The sequence below is a fragment of the Anthonomus grandis genome, chromosome 22 (assembly GCF_022605725.1).
Source record: "Anthonomus grandis grandis chromosome 22, icAntGran1.3, whole genome shotgun sequence".
NCBI classification, from domain to species: domain Eukaryota; kingdom Metazoa; phylum Arthropoda; class Insecta; order Coleoptera; family Curculionidae; genus Anthonomus; species Anthonomus grandis.
In genome coordinates, this window is record NC_065567.1 from 1,780,151 (window position 1) to 1,797,644 (window position 17,494).

Below are 17,494 nucleotides of genomic sequence, written 5' to 3' on the forward strand. Positions count from 1 at the left end.
TCCACATTTCCACACATCCACATTCTTATCTTCCCGCCAAAATTCTGACCAATCAGGGCGCTACGCACCTCCCCGCACCCCAGTCCTCCCACCAATCACAGCCCACCACTCGATGTTGACTCCGCCCACTTACCCCCATCGCTACCCAATTTTTCATAAGCTCCGCCCCCTTTTTTACTCCACCGGAAGTCCATAAGAATTACATGGGGACACGTCATAGCCACCCGCGTTTTTATAGTACTAACCTTTATTTAATTTGATTGATATTCCTACTTATATTACCCTAATTCTTGTTAAAATAATAATTATTGTTATTAAGTAATTCCATATTGCACTAGATTGTCAAAATTGTTTATAGTTGGTGTACATGACAAACAAAACAAATAAATTGTCATTATAATAATTATTACAATAGCTATTAAAGGTTGTTTTTTTCTTTTCCCATTTTAGGTTTCCTATAAATTTGGAAAGGAGAGAGAGGTGGTCTTCAATTTTGGGTCTATGTAATCAGGCAATTCCAAAGTACTCCCATATTTGTTCAAGCCATTTTGATCCTAGTGATATCATGATCACACAAATAACAGGCCGAAAGCAAATTAGACCAAATGCTGACCCTCAGTTTTATCCTTCGATTTTCTTGGATCCTCCATCTTGCAGGTAGATATTTTTTTATATAAATAGGACATAATATACCTATACAATTCAAACTTTTCCTAAAATATATTGTTTATAAAACTATTAACTTACTTAATATTATAAAATATGAAATATGATTTTTAGCTCCGATTCCAGTGTTATGGAGACACCTCCAAAAAAGTTTTCTGAATCCAATGCGTAAGTACTATTTTTAGCTTAAGACTATTTTATATAAATATTTTAATTTTTAGTGCTGATTGGGAAACTTTTTCCAATGCTGTCGAAGATAATACTAACCCAAGTAGTCTTCCAAATATTGAATGTTTTAATTCGTAAGTATGGCTTCGGTTATTACTATGTTATAAATACAGGGTGGGGGCTTTAAATGGAAAGATGCCTATTATGGCTCTGAAATTTGGTTTTTTTTTTAATACGATTTTAAACGTAAAGAAAAAATCTTTAAAACGGTAAGCCTTTATCTCATGATCTCATTTTTTGTATGGAAATAAAACTTTAAACAATACTTTTTTTTAATTACAAGCAGGAGATGACAAGTTTGGTTGTTTATCTTGGCAAGTTGACAATAATAATTGAAAAGTAGACAATTAAGGATAGAGTTTTGAGATCTGTAAATAAATAAGTGTGTTTCCAAACAGGTATTAATGTGTTTTAAATGTTTTTCCTTTTAAAATTTTTACGTGAGGTTTAAAAGATTTAAAAAAAATTACCACATTTTTCTTTTTATATATTATGTTATCGGCAATGTATGTAATTCAGGTATTCTATAGAATACCCAGGCAATGTATAGTATAGTTACTCAAAATTCTACCTAGACTCTAACCCGAGACATGCTAAGCTCTAACCCATGAATATAAATCATATGGCTTACCATGTCTTGGGTTAGAGTCTAGGTAGAATTTTGAGTAAGTATTCTATACATTGCCTAGGAATTGTATAGAATAACATACATACATTGCCGGTAACATATACTTAAAAAAAAATAGTTCCAGAAATGGTATCTTCTCATTTGAAAGACTTAGATAGGGCTGCGGCCCCCACTCCCCCCAATGGGCCATATTAGGCACCGTTCCATTTAAAGCCCCTGCCTGTACATAAGTACACTAACATAAGCAAGTTTGTTTATATTTGGTATATCCACTCATAAGTATCAATATTGTAGGAGTATATCTAAGACCGAACACGTCATAGTGCCAGATAGTACAGATAGTACTGAAACAGCATCAGAGACAGCATCAAAGGTTTCCATTTAAAACTATTGTATTAGAACAGTTTTTTTTTTAATTTACATAACTATAGATATATTATGAGCAACTAATTTTTTTTGCAGCATTCAGAAAGAATCAGAAACTGCTGCCATATCATTGCCTGCCTGTAGTTCAAAAGCCCAATGTGAAAAGATATCAAGGAAAAGGTATAAAAAATATTATATACTCGTTTATAAAAATCAATTTTATATTAATTTTATTTACTTTTAACTACGAAGTATTTCTACATATGTATATTTATAGCGTCACAGCGTGATGTGACAGTGAAAATGTATTATTTCCACATTAATTAGCATAATATACATAGCTTATTAATAGATCTACATTTATGCAGGATGAGCACCACAAGCATCTTGAAGTTTATATGGGAAAGTGTTACCATTTTTAATACCTCTTTTCTTTCTTCTCTAGGCATATGCACAATGCACAGTATTTTAAAGAAATATTTTAAAATTCATATGTTTATTTCTACATGAAGTTTAAAAAAAGAATTGAGAAAGTTATGTTTTTAAACAGAACACGCTATATTATATTTTATAACTTAAAATCTCCATAAAATTCCAATAAATTTGATATTAGCAGCTCTAAAATAAATGCAAATTGTTCAATATGGGAAAATAGATTTAAGTACTTGGTAAAATTTTCTTTTCAGCTTTTCGTATTACTTTTATTTGCCTTTTTTATTACAGGAAATTTAGAAACTAGCGATTTTTCTACTCCTGAGAAAAGAAGCAAAAATTTACAACTTGTTAAAAGATGGGATGAGAGACGAAGATATAAAATTCATATATTACAAATGAAAGTTAGAAGACTAAAGCTTAGAATTACAAGTTTGCAGCGTTTAATTGATTATTTAAAAGAAAAGGCTTTAATTAGTGAAACATCAGAATCTGTCATAAAGGTAACTAAATAATTTTTCACTTTTCCAGTATAAAGAACATTAATTATTATGAATTTAATTTTTTAGGCTTCCCTTGATGGACCAGCTATAAATATTTTTGAACGGATGTTGAAAAGTTCTTCCAGTCAAAAATACAATCCTATATTAAGATCATTTGCTTTGACTTTGGCATTTTATTCACCTAAAGCATATGAATTCGGTAGAAATACGTTCAACAAACGTTTACCACATTTGGGAACAATATCAAGATGGTATGAATCAGTTGATGCAAGTCCAGGATTTTCAAAGGAAGCACCTAATGCATTAATTTTAAAACAGGCAAACTGTGCATATCCAATTCTTTGTAATTTAGTCATGGATGAAATGTCAATAAGAAAACAAGTTGAGTGGACAGGCAAAAAATTTACAGGGTATGTTGATATAGGTACCCAGTTAGACAGTGACACTTTACCATGGGCTAGGGAAGCTTTAGTATTTATGCTAGTTGCTGTTAATGCATCTTGGAAAATACCCATTGGCTATATTTTAATTGATGGCTTAACAGCTGTAGAGAAAGCTCAGCTAGTAACAAATTGTTTGGAATTTGTAAATAGGAGTGGTGTTACTGTTAAATCTTTAACTTTTGATGAAGCCCCGTCAAATATTTCAATGTGTGAACATTTAGGTGCTAAATTTGCTAATCCTTTAAATTTACAAACTATGTTTTCCCATCCTGTAACAAAAGAACCTATTTTTATATTTCTTGACCCCTGCCACATGATAAAGCTGGTGAGAAATTGTTTAGCAAGTAAGGGAGAACTTACGGATGGTGGCAAAATGTTATAAAATGGGAATATATAGTGTCAGTGATGCGTTAACTTTTTTAAGAGAAGACTTAAAAGATTTTTATTTTAAAGAGTCAGGTCCAACATCTAATTTTTTATTAACCTTTAAAAATCTATTTGATATATTTAATTCTCGCAACGTATTTGAAAAATACTCTTTTAAAAAGCCATTATCAACTAATAATGACACTTTTATATGTGAATACCTCAATAATGTTAAAAATTACATTATTAAATTGAGTTTAAATGGTAAATCACTTATAAAATCAAATAGAAAAACTGGATTTTTAGGATTTTTAATTTGTATTGAAAGCCTGCAAAAAATGTATTTTTATTTAGTAAAAGAAAAAACTTTTAAAATATATTTTAACGTATAAAATCTCTCAAAACAAACAAAATCAGAGTTGTTCTTTAAAGCAATACGTAGCAAAGGTGGACATAATGACGACCCAACAGCAAGGCAGTTCGAAGCTGCCTATAAAAGGCTGTGGATACATTCAGAAATTAGAGCCCCTAAATCAGGTAATGCAGTAGATCTTGATTTAATCCCGATTTTAACCGGAAGGGAATTTCGAAGAGTCTTTTGCGTTTAAAATTTTCTTAAATAAAGTTAATGAAGATATTAAAAACAATTATATAACAACTAATGCTTGGGACCTCACTGTTTATACAGAAGACATTCTTTTCTATATATCAGGCTTTGTAGTAAAAGGGCTAGTCAAAATTTTAAATTGTTGCAAGTGCGTTGAAGCATTGGAAACTAATGAAGAAACTTTGTCATTTTTACAAAAAAGGAAAGCTGAGAAAAGCTTCCAAGTGGGTAATTGATATTTGCAAGGAAGCTGAAAAATTCTTTAGATTCTTTAGAAATGTGGCATATTAGATAAAAATAACAACAATTTGCTGCAAGTGTTAATAATAAAAACATTAAATATATTACCTACTTCAATTTTTCAAACGTTCGGTGATCATATATATGATGATGAAATATTATTAGAACATCCTATCCATGTTTCTAAGCTTATTTTAAAATCGTATTTTAATATTAGAATCTTTTATGAAGCTAATAAACAGCACCGAACATAAACTAGAATAGAAGGATCACTCTAAGCGCCGCCCAAAATGTTGCCTTTCTCACTCGCTTTCTGATGCTACTCTTTTTTGCTGCCCGGTGGCGACTGCGTTATACAGGGGCGTCTTCAATATTAGAACTATAATAGCGTTGTGCGGAAATTTTGTACTTTAAAAATGCCGGCGATATGTTGCGTAGATGGCTGCAGGAGTAAAAGGGGATATGCATTTTTTTAAAAATAAAAATGGATTAGTTTACAGAAAAAAAAACACGCTTTTCTTCAGTATTTCTTAAATATCTCGGAAAATTGAGATACAAAAAAATCTAATTAACAAAAGTTGGTTTAAAAACAAAAGATTGGCTTTTGTTTGATTTATCTAGGTGCTATAGGCGCTCAGATACAACTGTGTGAAAATAACCCCCTTTTTTAGATAACAAAATATAATGACGTAAAATAATAACGTGAAATAATTTAAAAAAAAAAAACGTTTTTTAGACAAATATCTAGCACATTTTTTCAAGTATGTAGATTAACATAAAATTTAAAAAAGTTACACACTACAATGGACTATATTTAGGTACCAATAATATGTTCAAAAAGTGTCAGCGATTTAGAGTACATTATTAGTTGCATTGCAATCATTTGAAATTTTAGCCACTTATACCGTCTAACCATACTTAAAACTGCATTTTTTTCGTCATTAAGGGTGGTTTTTAAGGGTTTAAGTTTCAAAATATTGATGTGTACTATAATCCCCAATGTAAAACTATATTTATTTTGCATATTTATATGAATTCTAGGTTGTAAAACACCTATTTTCGTTTTATTTGAATTTTAGTGGTTTGTTCTTTCATCCCCTATTTTAAAAGCAAATAATTAGGCATTTAATAAGTTTTTCTTATTTAACTCCTTTTTTATATTTCATTGTTACCGAGTTCCATATGCTGAGTGTTGTTATCACATTATTATGTAAATTTTATTAAATATTTAAAAAATGGGTATATTAACGAAGTTATTATTAATTAAGTGTATGTAATATTAGGTAGGTAGTTTCTTGGTCAGTCAAGAAAAGAGCATGAAAGGAACGTAAAGCTAAGATTTAATTGTGTACATTCTAATAAACTTAATTTTAAAGCTATCTACCAAGTGTTTTTCTTACAGTTCAAAAGAGATACTTAATAATATTCTTTCAATTTCATTTTAACAATAATACAAAGTGCCTTTAATTTTAAAAAATTCCATATATCAGCAGGGCAGCGTGTACTGCCCGCCGCGATGTACGAAAATATTCCTTATTAAAAATGTTTCAAACACCCCCCGTATCGTAAAGGATTGCCGTCGAAACTAAATAATGATTTACGACCGCGTAAAAAAAGGCGGCACTGTTTAGAAGTCTCTACTTCAAACGGCCGCAAGAGAGTGAACCTACTGTCTTGTTCTTTATACTGTGTAAACAGTTAGATTTAACTACAACCAATAGAACTAAAAGCTTAAATACCAAGACCATACTATTCAGAAATGAATAAATTATATATAGTTCATATATACAGGGTGTTTCGTTCATCATAAATCATGACATTAATTTATTAAAACAATCTTCTGAGCAAAACCTTAAGCTAAGTCCTTTAAAGTCTAATGTGATTTTCGGTCCTAAAAAAGACTTTCTTAAAACTAAGTAGATATTATATTGTAAATTAAAATTAACTTAAATATACCTAAAGTTGATTTTGCAAAAAACTTGGGTATTGTCTTAGATGCAGAGGTTAAATATTATTGATATAAACCGCATACAAAATAGTTGCTCTCAAAGAATACTTGGATTACAAAAATATGATCATATTTCACATACATATAAAGATCTTATCTACCTTTTTAAATTTTTGTTTAACCCGGCTTTTTCAACATCTCTTTTCCCCGGCTTTTTCATGTATCATGCCATTACTCATCAGCATGCCTTACCATTGGACTGCCATATTTCAGAGATCATTTACATATAATATCAAAATTTATAACTCTTTAGCAATTGATCTTAATGTACAAATTTTTAAAAAATAGTTTAAGAAATATTTAATAACTTTAATGTAGGCTTTGTATTATTATTGCCAACTTACATATGTTTTTCTTTTAATTATTTTTGTATTTTTGTTGTAATTTTCTATTTTTTAGTGTAGGCGTTGTAGTTTTTTTAAATTAGTTTTTAACTATGAATCTACACTAAGGTAACTAACAATTATTGTTTAATAAACATTATAGCCGGATATGTTGGGTTCAGCAGAGTAGCTATTCTAGCTAGACAGCTAGACTACGCCCTACTTTTGTGGTTTATAAAATTAATGTAAATTATCTTTGTGCATTTTATGTAATATAAGACATTTATTATTATTAATATTTAACTTCGGTTTTGTAGATATGGAGATATGCATCTAGAACACTTTTTTTTATAATAATGTTAATAGTTAGATATAGGTAATAGCATTCTATGACTAAAATATTTGTCGAGATTAACGGGTTCACGATAAAAAAAACTCCCAGTTTTTTTTAAACTGCCGACATTTCAACTTTAATTTAAAATCGGTATATATGAAAGCTATTTTTGTAAAAAATTTTAACAAGAAAAAAGTCTACCAAAAAAACAAAATTAAAAAAATAAATATTCCAGGAAAAACTAAGTTCTTTTTTCTGAGAATTGTTTATTTAGTTACAAATTATGAATAATAAAATATGTAGTACTTAAAATGTATCACCCGAGTGTTAACTCTTAAAGATATGCAAACATATTTTATGATTGTAACATAGGGCTAATTTTCTATTAATAATATAATATGTATGTACATATATAAATAATTTCTTTTTGTTTTAGTAAGTTGCCTACATTTATATTTTCGTATTTACGTGTTTCATAATTTGTATATTTTAAGTAGAAAATAAAATGTTACAGTACAAATTGTTCTTTTTTTATAGTCCGGTTTGGATCTTAAAGATATTCTGACCTATAATAATAACATCTTATTAGTAATAACTTTTAGACGCCTTAACAAAGCATCTATTAAGATTTTGTCTTTATAGCAATCAAATATAATTGCCGTCGCTATTTTTTTTTGTAATCGTAAAGATCTACCATATAATGACAGATTTTTAACAAAAAATCCATTAAACTAAAAACACAACAAATAACAAAATGGTAATTTTATTTTATTTATTTATTTATTTTTTTATTTATTTTTATTTATTTATAATATCATATTATAGTTACACAGTTATAATAAGTTATTACAATATCAAAATTATGCAGTTATCTTCCCCTAGATGCAAGCATCTGTATGGGAAGTAATTAATGAACAGTGTACAATAAACATTTTTCTTCTGTTCAACTTATTTAAAGAAAAAATATATACATTCATATGAGCTCCTAAGTATATTTATAAAATAATAACAGTGAGGTAATAAAGTACCTAAACAATTTAACAAGGGAAGGCATCTACTAATATTAGGATACAACAGACTTAAACTTATTAAGATTGTTTACAATATATTCCTTCACTATTTTTGAAATTTTTTTATTTTTGATGTTTCTAATATGTTCACTATAGCATACAGGAAGAATTAGTTGATATTAGTTTATCTTCATTAGAATTAGTTTATCTTCATTAGATCTAGTGTTTTGGTTATGGTTTATTGGATATCTAATATTTTCACGATTGTGTATGAAGCAACAAACAGTTATACAGAATAAAGTTCTTATGTTTATATAGGTTTCATTATAAATTTCTTTAGTAGGGTATAAGAATGGTTTTTTAAGGATTATTTTTAATATTTTATTCTGCATTATCTGAAGAGGATTTAAGGAATTGTAATGCATACTACCCCAGAGTAATATTCCATATCTTAGTATTGATTCCACTAAACTTTGCTATATGCTTATAAGCATATTTCTGTCTAAAATATTTCTAATAGTGTAAAATTTGTAGACTAGGAAATTTAATTTTTTTGTTAAATGTGCAGTATGTAAGTCCCATTTCATGTTACTATCAATGATAATTCCCAAATACTTTACATTTGATGCTTCCTGTATTTTATCTGGTAGATTTTGAATATCTAAGTGTGTAAACAATGGTCGATTTATTTTAGTCTTTGAGAATGCAATATAGTTGGTTTTTTGGACATTTAATGTTAATTTGTATATATCAAGCAATTTTTTTACAAGCATAATTCCAGTTTGAGCACATTTTTTTACTTCCTCCCACGTATCTCCGTCAAAAGCAACAACAGTATCATCTGCGTATGAAATAATTATACCGTTTATGTTTAAAGTTGTAAGTGAGTTGATGTACAGAATAAACAACAGGGGTCCCAGAACGGTTCCCTGTGGAATCCCAATTCTCACTGTACATGGGTCACTTAAAGTGTCATCTATTTTAACGTACTGTTGCCGCTCCACAAGATAGTTCGCAAAGACCTGTAACACGGGACCCCTCACCCCGTTTTTCTCGAGGACATCAAGAAGCTGTTTGTGGGGCACCGTGTCAAAGGCCTTCGCCAGATCCAAAAATACTGCTAAGCACTTTTTGCCAAAGTCGAATTTATACCTTACATGTTCAATGAGTTTGTGCATGGCATCGCCAGTACTCAAGCCAGAAAGAAAAACCAAACTGGTTTTCAGACAAAAGTCCATTTTTATCCAAAAACCCGGCTAGTCGCTCCCTTAAACACTTTTCGTACAATTTTGCGAAATTAGAAATTGTACTGATTGGTCTGTAATTATCAATTAAACTTTTGTCTCCAGATTTAAAAATGGGGGTTATAATGGATGTTTTAAAAGATTTAGGAATAATTCCGGTTTTAAAGATTAAGTTTATTTATATATGTCAAGGGTTCAATTAGATAAATGTGAAGTTTTTTAATTAGTTTTGCTGAAATACCATCATGTCCCGGAGCACTGTTACTTTTTAAAGAGTTTATATCTTTTATTAATTCATTGTGATCTACTGGCCTTAAGAACATTGAGTTATTTGCATTTTTTAATTGAAATATATTTGACGAGTTTGGTATTTTGTTGTACATATCGAGGCCTATTTTAGAGAAGTAATCATTACAAAAATTTGCTTTTTCTTTTAAATTGCAATTATTTTTAGCTTCCATGGGAGTTTTAATAGGTTATTTTGTTTTTTATATTTATTGTTATATTCAGATAATATTTCGTATATTTTTTTAAGGTATTTTTATTTTCATTAATTTTTGTCTTGTAGTAAAGGTTTTTTTGTGTAGTCAATTATTTTTTTTTTAAATTATTACGGTATCTTTTATACTCTCTTTCTTTTTCTTCTGTAAAGTTATTTTGTAAGTGTTTTTTTAATCTATCTCTTTTTTTTATTGATACAATAATGCCATTTGTGATTCAGGGTTTAATTTTTTTGTTAGTTTTATTGTTACAAATTGATGTTGTTTTACATTTTAAGTAAAGTTCTAAAAATTTGTTTATAAAAAGTGTATAGGCTTCTTCTGGATTGTTTGTTTTAGACACGTCATTCCAATTTTCATTCTCAAATAAATAATTTAGTTTTATGTAATTTGTTTTATTTTTAACATCAGTTTTTACAATATTTTCTATTTTCTTAATATTTAAAGCATGTGAAAAATTTAACATTATTGGAAAATGATCCGTTATATCATAATTTATTATATACGGTTTTGTGTGAATGTTAATTATTTTATTATTGTTCTTTACAAATATATGATCTAAACGTGTGCCTGATTCTGGCCTGGTGATTGAGTTTATATGTGATTGAAAACCATATGAACTTAATGCTGAAATGTAATTTACCACGTTTAAATCAGTATTATTTAATAGGTTAATATTTATATCTCCAACTAAAATTTTAACATTATTTGACTTGTTTCCTGACTTTCCTGTAAAATATACATTAAGATCCTGTAAAAAATTTTCGATAGATGAGTGAGGAGATCGATAGATACAAGAGATTTCATAGTGCACATTTTTATGTTCCAAACTTATTCGACCCACCTTTATTTTAGTGGAATCAAGTTCATGAAATGCCACTTTAGCATTTAGATTGTCTCTTACCATAATAAGAACATCATCATTTCGTGTGATATTTCCATTACTATAGTGAGTGGTAAAGCCTTGAATAGTAAATTCTAAAAAAGAGGTGAGTTAAAAACATTCACTTAGGACTATAACATCACAGAAAGAAATTTTGAAAGTCTCTAAAAATAGTAACAGTTCATCAAAGTTTTTTTTTACACTTCTTATGTTAACATGCATTATATTTAAAAGTTTTTTATCTGTGTCTATTTTACCACAGATCTCTACAGGCTCCACAGTTTCACTAAAAATTTCACTGGATATCGTTTCAAGCAGTTCCACTTCTTGTTGTCTAGCCATAATTTATTTTACTTTTTAATACTTCTAGATGGTATAGGTTTGTGGGGCATTCAGAATCCGTGGCATCATGTTTGAGATTATAGTTCGTTTTATATTTTTTATTTGAATGTTTACAATTCACGCATTTCCTATTTTCTTTATTTTGGGTTAAGTGACAGTCCTTTCGATCATGTTCTCCTCCACAGTATGAACAGGTTTCATTTGGGCAGTCTGGACTTTTGTGGTAATATCCACAACATTTAAAACACTGTTTTACTGCTAAATTTTCATATGCAGGGTATCGTTCCCATCCAATGTATATTTTTCTGGTCCACATGATTTTTTTAAAGAGGTTTGGGGAACAGTCGGCGAAGATGGTTAATTTATTTAATTTAGGAAAAATTATAAACCTTCATAAAGGTAATTTTAAATGAATCTTCATTATTAAAAAATGTATTTTGCATTCTTATAGATTTTTCAATTTCTTCAGTTGCTGATTTATTCTTGGCACACATATTTTGACCTGTGGATTCCGTAATTTTGTTTCCTCTACCTCATAGTGATCGCCCAGTTTTTGTTTAATTTCATTTTTTAGTTTCGTAACACTTTCTGTGTTATTACATTTAATTATTAAACTTCCGTGGTGTGAAGATCGGGTTTTATCAATACTTCAACAATAATTAAGTTTGGCCGATTTTTTGTTTTTATTGGTATGGATGATTTGTTGTTTACAACCTCTGCAAATGATGGTATTGCTGGTGCTTGGATGGCTTCGATTTTTGACTTTAAGTCTTTTACTTCTTGCTTAAGAAGTGAAATTATTTCATCCTTACTTAATATTATTTCTTGCTTGCTTTGTGCAAGATCATTCAAAAGTTTAAGTCCGTGAAAGTCATTGCAATTTTTGCAGAAGAACTTTATAACACGATCTTTTAATTCTATCACTTTTACTTCAGAGGACGTAAGAGCTGCACAACCCTTACACAATCTCTTCAAACAGTTGTCACATTTAAATGTTCGCGTAACTTGCTTGCAAGCATCGCACTCCATTTCGAAATTTTCGATTTTTGGTGAAAATAATTATGTTTAGCTAAGTAAGGCACTATCTATTTTATAGATTCACTGTTTTTCAGAATTTATATGCACTCGGAACACTTTTATTTACGCCGTTTTACGGAGCAACATTTCACGCGTTATATATCGACTACGTTGAATAAACGTTACTCGCAAGTGACAAGTAATGGCAAGTGACATGTTTTTGTTAATAAATATCCAAAATATTAAAGATACAAAAAGGCTTCAATAAACTAAACATTAAGAATATAATAATTATGTTGAAAGAACTCGTCCATTATCTCAAAGAGACTTACGTAACTAGAGAAAAAAAAAAAAAAATGAAAACTCCAAGTCTCAGTCTCAAAATGTCTATTTAATTATTCAGGTGACATGTTTCGCTAATGAAGCATCATCAGACCTATAATAAACAGAAAAACACACGTAACTACAATAAAACCTTACACAAAACTACAATAAAACCTAAAACAAAATCAAATATTAAAAATTAGATAAAATTACCTTATAGCTAGGTGACCTGCTAAGTACTGACAAATATAATTTAAATATGAGAATACCCACATATTTTGTAATAAAAAACAATAACACGGCACAAAAATTCAACAAAAAATATAAAAAAGGGAAAAACGAGACAGGTCTAAAGTCGATCTTGGTGAAACATCAGACCGGTAAACAATCGGCCAGCCCTGCCATCGTAGGCAGGGCTGGCCGATTGGTTAATTTGGAAGTTAATTGGAAGATTGGCTTTTTTTCTTAATGCTAGAAAAAATTAGATACAATTATTAGTGAAAAAAAACTTAAACTTTTTTCGAATAGCATATGATCTTCTGACAACATAGTTTTCACCTCTCTTACGGGCTCGAATAGCTGCGTTTTTTTGAAAGCCGTTCGGTGTGGGTTCAATGTTCAAAGGTATACCCTTATCTTATCTTATTAAAATAAAATTAATATTACAGATATTATAAATTATTAATAAATATATAAAAAGAAGAAAACAAGATTATCTAAACTAAGCGAATTCTTTTAATTTTGGCTAGGCTACAGTTAAATATATCGCATTGATTCTGTATAGAGTTGTATGTATTGCAAGTTCTACGTATAGGCGAAAATTTTGTAATGTTGGTTCGAGGTAGTGAAAGGTAAAAAGTTTGAGAACTGCGAGCTGATAGCCGAGGAGTGTGTAAATTTAGAACTTGCAAGATTACGCCATTAATTAGTATATGTCAGAAATAATTATTCCTCCTGTAAAGATTTTACCTGAAATCTTCCAAGCAAACGATCATGTGAGAAGTCGATTTCCGGGTACACTCTTTCACATTTAAACCAAAGAAATTTAAGAAATTTTCGCTGTATATGTTCAAGGTCTTGAATATGGTTTTGATAATGTGGTGACCAGACTTGGGAAGAATATTCCAAAATTGAACGAACATAGGTAAAGTACAGGAGTTGAATGCTAGAGATATTCTCAAAGAATAGAGAGTTCCTGATAACAAAACCCAGCATTTTATAACTTCTTTTTATGATATCTTCGATATGAAAACTAAATGAAAGTGAGCTATGAAAAATGACTCCCAAGTCATTGAAGTGGGTTGATCTTGGTAGTATCACTTTATCAATTTTGTATTGGTAAGTAACACAGTTCTTTTTTAAGGAGTAGGTGACTACACAGCATTTGGAGGCAAGTTGTTATTCTTGCACCATTCACTCACTAAGTTAATGGCTGCTAGGAGTTTAATGCAGTCCTCAATAGTATCAATTCTACAGAATAATTTTTTATCATCGCACTATAATAAGCTGTTTACTTCTTGGTCCTTAGAATGGTATTAATAAATGAGTTGAAAAGTAGAGGTCCCAATATGGAACCTTGTGGTACGCCTGAAGGAGCGACTATTTCAGGTGAGCTGTGGGCAAGCATTCAATATGTTGAGGACGTTTAGTGGGTTTAGAGAAGGTAAACGAGATGAAAACCCAAACTGGTCAGAAAGTTTTGATATAAGAATGGAATAGTCTAGACGGTCGAAAGCTTTCGAGAAATCTGTATAGAATACATCAACTTGAGAATTATCATTTATGGATTCTGATATAAATTCCGTCATCGTAATAAGATTAGTGGTAGTGGATCTGCCCATCATGAAGCCATGCTGTCTAGTGTCTATAGGAAAGTATAATGCTGAATGAAGGACCCGCTCAAAAACTTTAGAAAAGTTGTTTAGAATAACTGGCCGATAGTTATCGATAAGATTTTTATAATTTTATTTATTTTTGTTTCGGATTTGTTCCTATATTGTTTAAAAACGTTAAGCTGATATTTTGTTCGTTTGATGTGGACCAGGCAGAACATAATTGAAGGCACAAGTGAATGAAGGATCTATGTAACATTTAAAAAAAAAAATTAGTTTTTGTGCTTGACCTATATTTTAGTTATCTTTTGATTCGGGTTTTGTGTCTTTACGATCAATAATAGCTAAAATATCTAGCTGATAAAGGAGTGATGTACATATTTTTTTCCAATTAGAACCATACCTTGAGCTTAGAACGCCATAGAATTAGCCATAGAACAAACGCCATAGAACATTAGAACGCCGGTGATTTTAGTGGTAAGAATTTTACATACCCACTTTCACTATGTTTGTGCACTTTTATTTTTTATTGCCCTTATTTAGAAGGGAATGGCAATATGGCGCAGGCGTTACCAACAGTTCAAAATAATGAAACAAAAAATAACTTTTTGGATCTAAGTCACTCAAGCTCCTTTGAATACACTATTAGTCCTTTAGAGCCAATACATTTTAATGGTAAGTTCTCTATTCCTTTTTATTAGTGCCACTGTAGTATCTGTCTGAATTTATGTTTTTTGAGGTTGATTTTTTTTTAGAACTTAATGATCAAAGTTACACTATGTGTCTTCCGCATATTGCCGTTTCACCAGTAAATCCCGATTTAACTATGAAGACCCCTGTTAAAATATATTACAATATGGGTAAAGTTTTATTTTAATTTTCTTTTTATTTTCTACATCAACATAGTTTTTTAGATTTTTCTGACAATGGTTCTTCGGACAACTATAGTTCATCAAGTAGCTCTGATGAAGATAGTAGTGACTTTTCTGATTCTCCAGGAGAACGCCAGAAAAAAAAGAAAAAAAAAGTAGATTCTGGAGTTAAAGTTACACATATTGAAATGGAAAAACGCAATGCAGAACAGAATGAAAAAGAAAATAGAGATCCGGATGCAACAGATATGCAAATAGAACCACTTAGTGATTTGAATCTTGTTAAAAGAGTAAAAAGAAAAGTATTTGAGTTGCCTGAAAAAACTTCTCGAACAAGAAAGAGAAGAGAACATGAATGGAAAAGAAAAAAAGCTGCAATATCTAGGGAGAAGGGAGAGAGTTATATGTCGCAAAAAGGAAAGTTAATTCCAAGAAAAAGATTGAGGTTGGTCTTTTATGCAAAAGAGACAAATGATTGCAATGTCACTCCAAATTTGATGAGGAAGCTAGAACAAGCATTTTTAAAAAAAATTATTCCCTAGACATTAATTCCAAAAATGCTCTATTTAGTAGTATTTTGATTCAGCCAGTTGCACGCCATAGAACAGACAGGCAAAAGGACAAGCTATTTTCTTTTAAATATCGGCTTACTTTTAAAAAGGAGGAAAGTTTTGTGTGTAAATCGGCTTTTATGAATCTGTACCAAATTTCTGCTAAAAACATTCAGCTGATTCAGAACAAACTTAAATCGGATTCCACCGCGCCTACTCCAGATAAACGAGGTGTTCATAAAAACAGGCCCCACAAACATTCAGAGGAAGTAATAAATTTTATTATTTCTCACATCCTAAAATTTCCATCAGAGCAGTCCCACTACTGCAGGAATAAAAATATTAATAAATTATATCTCTCACCTTTACTAAATTTACAAAAAATGTATAAGCTATACATCGAGTCATGTAAAGAATAAAAGCCCCCTAAAAAATATTTGGTGAAACAGTGCACTTATAGTAACATTTTTTCAAAACACGTTAATCTTTCTTTTGGGCAGCCAAAAAGCGACACCTGCTGCACATGTGATGCAGGATTGGACAATGAAGAGCACAAAGGAAATTACAAGCAGGCTTATCAACAACAAAAACGAGATAGGATGAATGCCGAAAAAAGCCCCAATACAGTGTATTTAACTATTGATCTGCAGCAGACGATGCCTTTGCCAAAATTAACTACCTCCAAAAGTTTTTACTTAAGACAACTCTGGCTTTATAATTTCGGAGTACATGCGGTTAGCAAGTTAGGTAAAAAACCATTTTTTTTTCACTTGGACAAAGGATGTGTCAACAAAAGGGAGTTTAGAAATAGGTAGCTGTTTGCACACATTCGTTCAACTGTTTGCAGTTTCAAACACCATTGACTACTTAACTATTTCGTCAGATTCATGCGCGGCCAAAATAAGAATTTCAATATGATTACTCTTTATTAATACTTTATTCTAAAAGGATATTGCAAAACAATTGACCATAAGTTACCTGAAGTAGGGCACTCTTACATGGATTCTGACCGGGAGTTTGGTCGTATAGAAAAGGTGCTGCGAAAACATGCCAACATCTATACTCCTCAAGAGTATCGAAAGTGTTAAGAACTCTGTGATATTTGATATGACAGATCATTTAAAAAAAATTGAGGATATTTCCGAAAAAATGCAACTTGTAAACAAGAAAAAGAATAGCAAGTGTGCTTTCGTGACGGTATTAAATGGATTCGAGTGGAAGAATATGGAAGTTATTTATACAAATCAACCTTGGATGAGAATACTCCCTTTTTGAAGGTTGACATTCTTAAACCTAGGTATTAGAGGATCAAGGCTGAGGATTTTACACTAAATATTATAAAATTCAAAACTAACATCATTTCAGCAGAAAAAATTATAAACCTAAAAGAGCAACTTATTTATGTCCATGAGGAATTCCGATATTTTTATCAAAAATCCAAAAATTTCAAAAAAAGTTTCCGAGCAAAAACATTTTTTGATAAACCGCATTTGTCCATTTATGATGTTACTCAATTTGCAGCCTACACGATTGACATTAATCCTCCGCATGATTTTTTAATGATTGAATTTGATTTGTCGAACCACAGTGTAGTTGATTTGAATCGTTGGCGGAGAGAGTAGTTGTTAAGATTGACAAGACAAAAGTAGGTACACGCAAGTATAATTGTGGGACAATAATCGAGGGGCAATGGCTTTTTGGCGATATTGAACGTGGTAGCAAGAGAATGTTTGTAGTTCCCGTGGAAAACCGGACTAAAGAAACGCTACGACCAT

General features: G+C 30.4%; 1 long non-coding RNA gene across 1 annotated transcript; it reads left to right on the top strand.

The window, feature by feature from the left end:
• Nucleotides 1-414: 414 nt before the first annotated feature.
• Nucleotides 415-3,513, top strand: LOC126749112 (uncharacterized). The gene is made up of 7 exons (XR_007664891.1): nucleotides 415-657; nucleotides 781-834; nucleotides 888-968; nucleotides 1,817-1,895; nucleotides 1,985-2,068; nucleotides 2,612-2,823; nucleotides 2,890-3,513. It is a non-coding gene; the product is annotated as an uncharacterized LOC126749112 (long non-coding RNA).
• The last annotated feature ends 13,981 nt before the right edge of the window (nucleotides 3,514-17,494 follow it).